The sequence below is a fragment of the Hyla sarda genome, chromosome 3, assembly GCF_029499605.1.
Source record: "Hyla sarda isolate aHylSar1 chromosome 3, aHylSar1.hap1, whole genome shotgun sequence".
NCBI classification, from domain to species: Eukaryota; Metazoa; Chordata; class Amphibia; order Anura; family Hylidae; genus Hyla; species Hyla sarda.
Window position 1 is genome coordinate 419,986,280 of NC_079191.1, and position 12,151 is coordinate 419,998,430.

The following is a 12,151-nucleotide window of genomic DNA, read 5'->3' on the forward strand; positions in this document are numbered from 1 at the left end:
ATATTGTCATGCTCTGCATACGTTTCAAGGAGTTATGCTAGGCATACGTTTATAGCGTTCATACTCGGTACACATTCATATGTTCATTCGGTACATATGTTTCATTACGTTTTACTGTGCATATGTTTATGGTGTTTAGACTTTACATTCATATCTTTGACACTGCACATTTTGTATGGCATTGTGTTAATCTGTGCACAGATAATTCGGTGGGTCAGCATGTTTATTAACATTTGGGTCGTGCATACAAGAATTTAGCTTGGTTTTCTGTTGAGACTTGTCACGTCTACAGGTCAATCATGATTACGACCTGTCTCGGCTTCAAGTTGATGATGATACTATTAGTTATATATATATATATATATATATATATATATATATATATATATATATTGGTTGAGTCTTTCATTTTCGGCTAGACCTGTCACGTCTACAGATCAGTTTGGTTACAACCTGGCACGGCTTCAGGTTGGCAACAATGTCATTATGTATATGTGTTTATATGTTTTTTTTTTTTAGCCTTTGGATTACGCATACGGGGATATAGCTTGATTTTCCCATTGAGACTTGTCACGTCTACAGGTCAATCATGATTACGATCTGTCTCAGCTTCAGGTTGTTGACGATACTATTAGTTACATATATTGGTGGAATCTGCGTGCAAGATCGCGGGGGTTCCCAGCGGCAGGACCCTGCATGATCAGGCAACTTATCCCCTATCCTTTAGATAGGGGATAAGTTGTCAGCATGGTAGTACCCCTTTAAGTCCAGGTGAGTACACCTGTAAGACGGTCAAAGGGCATTTCTTGAGGTACACCATTTTGGCTGGAAATCCGTTCACTATGTGTTATGTTTGAATTATTCCAAACATCTTTGCCAGGACAAATAGTTGGGATCTGTTAATTCCCTACTTCACATAAGTGGGTCCGATGGGGTCCTCCATTAGTTTTCAGCAGCACGAGCAGAGTCCTGTCGGATAGTCCGTTACTATTCTTTGATGGTGTTTCTGTCACAACACTTCATTTTGTCAAATACGTAGGAATATTAGTCTAATCATTAGGTGGTGACCCCACGGTTCTCTCTATGGTAATTTAATTACGTATAAGCACGGCAGTCTCAGCATCTAGTCACGGTGTTCCTGCTCACGTAATCAAGAAATTGGGTTACTGGAACTCCAGTACTTACGTGTAAAGGTAACATGTCATAAAGCGTTTTGGTTCTTATCTCTGAGTTTGGCCTCTTTTCAGGTGGGTGTACTCTTACGCAGCAGTACATGGCATCACTCTGACTGCCTAATTAGGTAGGGGGTACGGTTATATGGCAATTGCAGTTTCTGTATTCTAGGTAGGTTAGGTACATTGATTCGCATGAACACCGACCACAAGTAAGAAGGCTTATTTATTAGCCTGCATTTGTGGGAGGAGCGGGTGTACCTTTAAGAGCCTCGGCTGTTTCAGTCCTCCACGCCATGGATTCTTCACAACCCACACAACCCTCCCTTGTTATTTTAATCATTATGTTATACATTTAACCAGGGTATGCCCTCTTTTCAAGTGTACTCTTACGCGGCAGTACATGGCATCACTCTTACTGCTTTATTAGGTAGAGGGTACGGTTATATGGCAATTGTGGTTTCTGTATTTTAGGTAGGTTAGGTACATTGATTCACATGAGCACTGACACAAATATATATATCTATCTATATATATATATATATATATATATATATATATATATATATATATATATGGTAGAAGAAAAAAAAATATATATATATATATATAAATATAAATAATTTCATATATATATATAAACACACACATTTATATATATATATATATATATATATATATATATAAAACAATGGCGCAGCACTCCAAAATTGCAAAAAAAAAGTGTAAAAATGTATTCCTTCATGTCAAAATTTAAAGCGACGTTTCAGCTCCCCAATGGAGATTTTTTGCAAGCTCCATTGGGGAGCTGAAACGTCCTTTAAATTTTGACATGAAGGAATACATTTTTACACTTTTTTTTTGCAATTTTGGAGTGCTGCGCCATTGTTTTCTATTACATGGACTTTGATCGAGTCGGGGCGCTGGCACCGGGTATCTAATGGTGAAGTAGTGCTGCATTGTTTTTGAATATATATATATATATATATATATATATATATTTTTTTTTTTTTTTTTTTTGGTAAAGAAGCTGACAAAAGCAGGAAACATCCCCCACAATGTAAGGGTCTATATACAGGGCAAATCCAGATCTACATACAGCAGCAACACGAGTAATACATCTAGATGAGACTATCTCTCTCATACTGTAAGCCAGTGTTTCTCAGAGTGTCTCCAGCTGTTCCAAAACTACAACTCCCAGCACGCCCGGACAGCCTTTGGCTGTCCGGGCATGCTGGGAGTTGTAGTTTTGCAACAGCTGGAGGCACATTGTTTGTAAAACACTGCAGTAAGCCATTGCAAAATATAGTTACTCTCTAATGGTCAAGTCTGGTTTAGTCCACATACCTCCGGCCTCCTTTATGGGGAGATTTAAAAATGAAAGAAGCGATCTGATTGGTTGCCATGAGCAACTGCATCACTCTTCCCCTACACAGGTTTTGATAAATCTCCCCCATTATATGTACAGCCAATAACAAATACATTACGAATCTGACCAATACAAACATGGGTGAAATACGTTGGCGCTCACTTACCTCACAGGAGATTTCGGAGAAGAGGCACAGTGATGATCTTATGGAAGACGTGAGGAAAATCTCATGGAAGACTTCAGAGTGATGTAAATTCCAGGTAGATAACAATGTCTGTAAATAAAAAACAAGAATTTAAGCATTAATGAAATAAAGATATTAAAGGGAGAGAGATTGTGTCAATATTTTTACACAGCAAAAAATTATTATTATTTTTTTTGTTTATTTTATTTTTTTATAAAATTGCCAGAACATGACATTTAGGGTACGGTCCCACATACTGCTTAAGTAGCGTATTTAAAGCAGCGCAAAATCTGCTGCGCAGCAGTAAATACGCTGGGTCATCCCCAATCACCATACACACAGGGCTATCAGGTGGCAGCCCTGTGTGTGCAGTGAGTTTTGGAGGCGGGGCCGCATGCCGGTGTGCTGTGATGCTTGGCCCCGCCTCCAAAACTCACTGCACATACAGGGCTGCCGCTAGACAGCCCTGTGTGCATGGTCATCTGAGATTACGCAGCGTATTTCCCGCTGCACAGCGGATTTTGCGCAGCTTCAAATACGTTGCGTAAGCAGTATGTGGGACCGTACTCTTAAATGTCATGTTATGGTGATTTTATTTAAAAAAATAAATCTATAAAAAATTGGGGATAAATATGACTTTTTGATTTGATTTTGATACCAATCCCTGTATTTTACTATAAGACTCTCTGTCCTATTTAGACAACTGAAAACTGGAAATAAATAGAGACTGAAATATTGCGAACACCAGCACAAAGTTAAAGAAGCACTCCAGAAATCATGATTTTATTCTGATATAGTGCAGCAAGACTATTATTTGAGAATAATGAAGAGGTTCTTGTGTATGCCTTGTGCTTACCTGTTTTAGCTGATGTGGCAGACATGGGGTTTTCAGCCATACAGATTTCTGGTTCAGAACAGAAATAATTTTCTAATGCTGTCTATATTTCTCAGGAATCCTATGTCTTTGCAGTGAGAGGGGGTGGAATCTCATCACTGCAAAGTCACCTAATAGAAATTGGAATAGGTCACAGCATGATTGCAAAGCCACAACGATATTTTATTAAACACCAATTATGTATAATACAATGTTTTTGCAAAAAAATACTGCTCTTGATGAAGGCAGCATTATTCTGCCGAAACGTGTTATACATGATTGGTTTTCAACAAAAGCTCTATGTAGCTTTGCAGCTACCTTTGGAAAAGTGAGGCTGTGGTCAATTTTACCATTTAGCGCTGTGATTTTTGGAGGTCTAGGCCTGCTTTCTTTGCAATTCATCTATAGTGATGAGCGGCATTGCACATATTCGAATTTGCGATATTTCGCGAATATATAGACGAATATTCGTCCTATATTCGCAAATTTCACATTTTCGTCATATTCGCAAATTCATGTTTTCGAGGAAGAAAACAGTGAGGGGGTGGGCAACTTTACTATTGGTTGCTAGGGATGTTGTTGATAACCTCTGACAAGTGTATTTGCATCATTTTAGTTGGCCCACAAGTGAAAAGAAGGAATATGCGAATATGCGGAAAAAAGTGAATATTCGTAATTTCAAATATATAGCGAATATATTCACAATATTCGCGAATTCACGAATTTGCAATATTTGCGATAAAAATTTGAAATGTGAATATTCGCGCCCAACACTATTCATCTAAAGGGATTAAACTAATCGCCTGGCTAGACTCCAGCAACTGAAAGCATAAACTGTTGAGACTCATAAGTGGGTTGGGATCAGTTCACACAACATGCAGTCTTGATTCATTTTCTTATTCAAAGTAAAATCAATATGACCTTTAATCCCCATTGATGTATTTTATGAAGATTAGAAGTCATCAGGCTGTGTTCACACATTATATTTTCACTGCATTTTTTTTTTTTTTTTTACAAAAGGAAGAGAGGTGTATAACTACTATATATCCTGGTTCCATAGAAATAGCAGTAGCAGTCTACAAATAGCTTGGAGGGGAGGGGGGGATATAACTACTTTACTATATATCCTGAGTCCATAGAGATTGCAGCAATATACAGATAGAGCTGAAGGGGAGGTGCATAACTACTATATTACCTGATCCCAGGAAGATAGCAGCAGCAGTATACAGTGAGAGCTGGAGGGGAGGTGTATAACTGCTATATATCCTTATCCAATAGATAGAGCTGGGAGGGTAGGTGTATAGATACCATGTATCCTGATCCTATAGAGATAGCAGCAGTATACAGATAGAGCTGGAGGAAATGTGTAAAACTACTATACATCCAGATGCCACAGAGATAGCAGCAGCAGTATACAGAGAGCTAGGAAAAGAGGTGTATGAATATACTATATACCCTAACCCCATAGAGATATCAGCAGTATAAAGACAGAGTTGGGTGGGAAGGAGTTTGGGAGCTGCCAGGAGAGTCTAATAGGTGAAAATACCATTCTGTAGCTCACGGGAAGTCAGCTGACCTAGGACTGACCACTACCTCCGACACATAAAGCACTGTGATTTTCTGTGCGTCAGGCTGGTGGTCATATGGTGGACCCAATTACAGTAATGAACCATATGGATGCAGCTGTTCCAGAATAAAACAGATTATACTGTAGGACTAGTGATGGCAAGTGTGCACGATACGGGCAAAAAAAAAACCTGGAGTGCTTCTTTAATTGAACAATAAAGGTATCTTAGAGATCTATTAACTCTTCACTGTAGAAAGAAAACTGAATCACTCCTTTAACTCTTGTATTCCTGTACGGACTGGAGAAACCACATACACTACAATTCAGGAATATTCCGCCTTCAGCCCCGGACGTCTTCTTTCGGACTCCGCTTTGCCTTCTGAAGATTCCCATAGATTATCTAAGTCTTTTCCTAAATGACAGGCTCCATGCTCTTGCTGTGTGCGGAGCCTCAGCCGCGGCTTCTTCTGCAAGGAGCGGCTCCCAATCGCTTTCTCCTTCTTGCCCTGCGCGACAGATGATATCTGTTTTCTCCTGTGAGTTCGAATTTAAGAGCCACTGAAGCTCGGCGACTGTATATTCTGGCTCAAATGAGCTGAAAATTGCATTCAATTTGAATTTCGAAACTATGAAGGGAGGAAAAAAAAAGCTGTGGAGGAAGAGTAACTCCTTCCTGGTGCTCCTCTGAACGCGACAAAGTGTCATGTATGTGGACTTGTGTATGTGGACAATTTAGGGGTAAGTATTGAAGCACAAGAGAAGGGATGAGTTCTCGAGTCCGCATATATGACACTTTTGCAAAACTACAACTCCCATCATGCCCGGACAGCCAACGGCAGTTCCGGCATGATGGGAGTTGTAGTTTTGCAACATCTGGAGGACCACAGTATGGAGACCACTAATTTAGTCTCTATTTGGGGGTAAGTATTGTAGCACAAGAGAAGTTTTGAGCTCTCGAGTCCACATAACGACACTTTGCAAAACTACAACTCCCATCATGCCCGGACAGCCGTTGGCTGTCCGGACATGATGGGAGTTATAGTTTTGCAACATCTGGAGGTCCACAGTATGGAGACCATGGATCTTGTCTCTATTTGGGGGTAAGTATTGTAGCACAAGGGAAGTGGTCAGCTCTCAAGTCCACATAATGACACTTTTAAAAAACTATAACTCCCATCATACCCGGACAGCCGTTGGCTGTCGGGGCATGATGGGAGTTATAGTTTTGCAACATCTGGAGGTCCACAGTATGGAGACCACTGATCTAGTCTTTATTTGGGGGGTAAGCATTGTAGCACAACTCACATGACACTTTTGCAAAACTACAACTCCTATCATGCTCGGTCAGCCGTTGGTTGTCGGGACATGATGGGAGTTGGGGTTTGCAACATCTGGAGGTCCACAGTTTGGAGACCACTGGAATAGATTATCTACTGTCCTTTAAAAAGTAACGGTGCCCCCCCCCCAATGGATGGGGCATAGCGCTCCACTCTCTATGGCAGTGGTCTTTAACCATGGACCTCAAGCCATTGCAAAACTACAACTCCCAGCATGGCCACACAGCCGACATGCTTAGAGTTGTAGTGTTGCAAGGGCTGAAGGGCCACAGTTTATAGAGCACTGCTCTATAGGCTTCCAAATGTTGCCAAGTGTTGAGATCTATTTATGGGGGGGGGGGGGGAGTGGTGCGCAATTTTCCTTTTTTCTTGTGATAACTGTCCTGATTTTTAGTAATAAAATAATGGCGAGTATGATAGATCGTGCAAGAACAGAAAGAAGATTCCACTCCACGGAAATTCATAACATTCTTTTCGTTATTGGAATTCTTTAAAAAATAATTCTCAACAAAATTTATTAAAAGATTGATGCGTTTCGGAGGTTCGTCCCTTAGTCATAAGCATGCCTGTGAATAAGGGGCGAATCCGAAACACGTCAAGATTTTATTTATTTATTATTATTTTGACAAGAAGTTTTTACCACCTTCTTAATAAAGAATCCCAATAAAGACAAGAATTGTACGAATTCCTTGGAGCTTTGGATCTTCTTCCTGTTTTTACAAATTGACCATTACACCAATGAATGCTGACTAAACCGTCTTCCGATCCTATGATAGATTATAGGTACAATGTGGCTCTAGGTGCCTCTGTACATGAGACCTTGTATCACAATACGGCTGGCAGGAGGTGGATCCTCTGTGCCAGAGAAGGATTGGCGTGGACCGTGCTAGTGGACCGGTTCTAAGTTACTACTGGTATTCACCAGAGCCCGCCGCAAAGCGGGATGGTCTTGCAGCGGCGGTAGTAACCAGGTCGTATCCACTAGCAACGGCTCAACCTCTCTGACTGCTGAAGATAGGCGCGGTACAAGGGAGTAGACAAGAGCAAGGTCGGACGTAGCAGAAGGTCGGGGCAGGCAGCAAGGATCGTAGTCAGGGGCAACGGCAGGAGGTCTGGAACACAGGCTAGGAACACACACGGAAACGCTTTCACTGGCACAATGGCAACAAGATCCGGTGAGGGAGTGCAGGGGAAGTGAGGTATAAATAGGGAGTGCACAGGTGAACACACTAATTGAACCAACTGCGCCAATCAGCGGTGCAGTGGCCCTTTAAATCGCAGAGACCCAGCACGTGCGCGCCCTAGGGAGCGGGGCCGCGCGCGCCGGGACAGGACCGACGGAGAGCGAGTCAGGTACGGGAGCCGGGGTGCGCATCGCGAGCGGGCGCCACCCGCATCGCGAATCGCATCCCGGCTGGGAGAGGAATCGCAGCGCACCCGGTCAGCAGATCTGACCGGGGCGCTGCAGTTGCGAGGATGTTGCGAGCGCTCCGGGGAGGAGCGGGGACCCGGAGCGCTCGGCGTAACAGTACCCCCCCCCCCCTTGGGTCTCCCCCTCTTCTTGGAGCCTGAGAACCAGACTTTTGTCTAGGATGTTGTCCTCAGGTTCCCAGGATCTCTCTTCTGGACCACAGCCCTCCCAATCAACCAAAAAAATTTTTTTCCCTCTGACCGTCTTGGAGGCCAGTATCTCCTTCACGGAGAAGATGTCAGAAGAGCCGGAAACAGGAGTGGGAGAGACAAGTTTGGGAGAGAAACGGTTGATGATGAGAGGTTTAAGGAGAGAGACATGGAAGGCATTGGGAATACGAAGAGAAGGAGGAAGAAGGAGTTTGTAAGAGACAGGATTAATCTGGCACAAGACTTTGAAAGGACCAAGATAGCGTGGTCCCAGTTTGTAACTGGGGACACGAAAGCGGACATATTTAGCGGAGAGCCATACCTTGTCTCCGGGAGCAAAAATGGGGGGAGTTCTTCTTTTCTTATCGGCAAACCTTTTCATGCGAGATGAAGCCTGTAGAAGAGAATTTTGGGTCTCTTTCCATATGGTGGAAAGATCACGAGTCACTTCATCCACAGCGGGTAAACCAGAGGGCAAGGGAGTAGGGAGGGGGGGAAGAGGGTGACTGCCGTACACCATGAAAAATGGGGATTTAGCAGAAGATTCAGAGACTCTGAAGTTGTATGAGAATTCGGCCCATGGTAGAAGATCTGCCCAGTCATCCTGGCGGGAGGAAACAAAATGCCGTAAATAGTCACCCAGAACCTGGTTAATTCTTTCAACTTGCCCATTGGATTGAGGATGATAAGCAGAAGAGAAGTTTAATTTAATCTTGAGTTGTTTACAGAGGGCCCTCCAGAATTTTGACACGAATTGGACGCCTCTATCCGAGACGATCTGCGTGGGCAAACCGTGAAGACGAAAAATGTGTACAAAAAATTGTTTTGCCAACTGAGGCGCTGAAGGAAGACCAGGAAGAGGAATAAAATGTGCCATCTTGGAAAATCGATCAACGACCACCCAAACAACAGTGTTGCCACGGGATGGGGGTAGGTCTGTAATAAAGTCCATACCAATCAGAGACCAAGGCTGTTCGGGGACAGGCAGAGGATGAAGGAGACCAGCAGGCTTCTGGCGAGGAGTCTTATCCCGGGCACAGACAGTACAGGCCCGCACAAAATCAACAACATCCGTCTCCAGAGTCGGCCACCAATAGAAACGAGAGATGAGTTGCAAGGACTTTTTGATGCCCGCATGGCCTGCGAGGTGGGAGGAGTGACCCCATTTGAGAATCCCGAGACGTTGGCGTGGAGAAACGAAGGTCTTCCCTGGAGGAGTTTGCCTGATGGAGGCTGGAGAAGTGGAAATCAGACAGTCAGGAGGAATGATGTGTTGCGGAGAGACCTCTACTTCCGAGGCATCCGAGGAACGAGAGAGAGCATCGGCCCTAATGTTCTTGTCGGCAGGGCGAAAATGAATTTCAAAGTTAAAACGGGCAAAGAACAACGACCACCTGGCCTGGCGAGGATTCAGCCGTTGGGCAGACTGGAGATAGGAGAGATTCTTGTGATCGGTGTAAATGATAACTGGAAATTTTGATCCCTCCAGAAGATGCCTCCATTCCTCAAGTGCCAATTTAATGGCCAGTAGTTCTCGATCCCCGATGGAGTAGTTCCTCTCCGCCGGAGAGAAGGTCCTAGAAAAAAAAACACAAGTAACAGCATGCCCGGAAGAATTTTTTTGTAGAAGGACCGCTCCAGCTCCCACTGAGGAGGCATCAACCTCCAATAGGAAGGGTTTAGATGGGTCAGGTCTGGAGAGCACGGGAGCAGAAGAAAAGGCAGACTTAAGCCGTTTAAATGCGTCTTCCGCTTGGGGAGACCAGGACTTAGGATTGGCATTCTTCTTGGTTAAAGCCACGATAGGAGCCACAATAGTGGAAAAATGTGGAATGAATTGTCTGTAATAATTGGCGAACCCCAAAAAACGTTGGATAGCACGGAGTCCGGAGGGGCGTGGCCAATCTAAGACGGCAGAGAGTTTATCTGGGTCCATTTGTAGTCCCTGGCCAGAGACCAAGTATCCTAGGAAAGGAAGAGATTGACATTCAAACAGACATTTCTCCATTTTGGCATAAAGTTGATTGTCTCGAAGTCTCTGAAGAACCATGCGGACATGCTGGCGGTGTTCTTCTAAGTTGGCAGAAAAAATCAGAATGTCGTCCAGATACACAACAACACAGGAATATAAAAGATCACGAAAAATTTCATTAACAAAGTCTTGGAAGACGGCAGGGGCGTTGCACAGGCCAAAGGGCATGACCAGATACTCAAAGTGACCATCTCTGGTGTTAAATGCGGTTTTCCATTCGTCCCCCTCCCTGATGCGGATGAGATTATAAGCACCTCTTAAGTCCAGTTTGGTAAAGATGTGGGCACCTTGAAGGCGATCAAAGAGTTCTGAGATAAGAGGTAGGGGGTAGCGGTTCTTTACCGTGATTTTATTAAGTCCGCGGTAGTCAATGCAAGGACGTAGGGAGCCATCTTTTTTGGACACAAAGAAAAATCCAGCTCCGGCAGGAGAGGAGGATTTGCGGATAAACCCCTTTTTTAAATTTTCCTGGATGTATTCAGACATAGCAAGAGTCTCTGGGGCGGACAGAGGATAAATTCTGCCCCAGGGTGGAGTAGTGCCCGGGAGGAGGTCAATAGGACAGTCATAAGGCCTGTGAGGAGGTAAAGTCTCAGCTTGCTTTTTGCAAAATACGTCAGCATAGTCCATATAAGCCTTGGGGAGACCGGTTACAGGAGGAACCACAGGGTCACGGCAGGGAGTACTGGGAACCGGTTTAAGACAGTCCTTGAAACAAGAAGTACCCCAGCTCTTGATCTCTCCTGTGGACCAATCAAGGGTTGGGGAATGGCGTTGAAGCCACGGTAGTCCAAGGAGAATTTCGGAAGTGCAATTGGAGAGGACCAAAAACTCAATTTTTTCGTGATGAGGTCCGATGCACATTAGGAGGGGTTCCGTGCGGTAACGCATGGTACAGTCCAATCTTTCATTGTTAACACAATTGATGTAGAGGGGTCTGGCGAGACTGGTCACCGGGATGTTGAACCTGTTGATGAGAGAGGCCAAAATAAAATTTCCTGCAGATCCGGAATCCAAGAAGGCCATAGTAGAGAAGGAGAAGGTAGAGGCAGATATCCGCACAGGCACAGTATGGCGTGGAGAAGCAGAGTTGACATCAAGAACTGTCTCACCTTTGTGCGGAGTCAGCGTACGTCTTTCCAGGCGGGGAGGACGGATAGGACAATCCTTCAGGAAGTGTTCGGTACCGGCACAGTACAGGCAAAGATTCTCCATGCGGCGTCGTGTCCTCTCTTGAGATGTCAAGCGAGACCGGTCAACTTGCATAGCCTCCACGGCGGGAGGCACAGGAACGGATTACAGAGGACCAGAGGAGAGAGGAGCCGGGGAGAAAAAACGCCTCGTGCGAACAAAGTCCATATCCTGGCGGAGCTCCTGACGCCTTTCGGAAAAACGCATGTCAATGCGAGTGGCTAGATGAATGAGTTCATGCAGGTTAGCAGGAATTTCTCGTGCGGCCAGAACATCTTTAATGTTGCTGGATAGGCCTTTTTTAAAGGTCGCGCAGAGGGCCTCATTATTCCAGGATAATTCGGAAGCAAGAGTACGGAATTGGATGGCGTACTCGCCAACGGAAGAATTACCCTGGACCAGGTTCAGCAGGGCAGTCTCAGCAGAAGAGGCTCGGGCAGGTTCCTCAAAGACACTTCGAATTTCCGAGAAGAAGGAGTGTACAGAGGCAGTGACGGGGTCATTGCGGTCCCAGAGCGGTGTGGCCCATGACAGAGCTTTCCCAGACAGAAGGCTGACTACGAAAGCCACCTTAGACCTTTCAGTAGGAAACTGGTCCGACATCATCTCCAAGTGCAGGGAACATTGTGAACGAAAGCCACGGCAAAACTTAGAGTCCCCATCAAATTTATCCGGCAAGGATAGTCGTAGGCCGGAAGCGGCCACTCGCTGCGGAGGAGGTGCAGGAGCTGGCGGAGGAGATGATTGCTGAAGCTGTGGTAGTAGTTGCTGTAGCATCACGGTCAGTTGAGACAGCTGGTGGCCT

General features: G+C 44.5%; 1 protein-coding gene across 2 annotated transcripts in view; it reads right to left on the minus strand.

Moving 5' to 3' along the window:
* ESRRG (estrogen related receptor gamma) overlaps positions 1 to 12,151 on the minus strand; it is an 892,172-nt gene that overhangs the window by 649,665 nt on the left and 230,356 nt on the right. For both annotated transcript variants that reach the window (XM_056568348.1, XM_056568345.1), the window contains exon 3: positions 2,708 to 2,815. The gene's annotated coding sequence lies outside the window, so the exon portion shown is untranslated. The remainder of the gene's footprint in view (positions 1 to 2,707; positions 2,816 to 12,151) is intronic.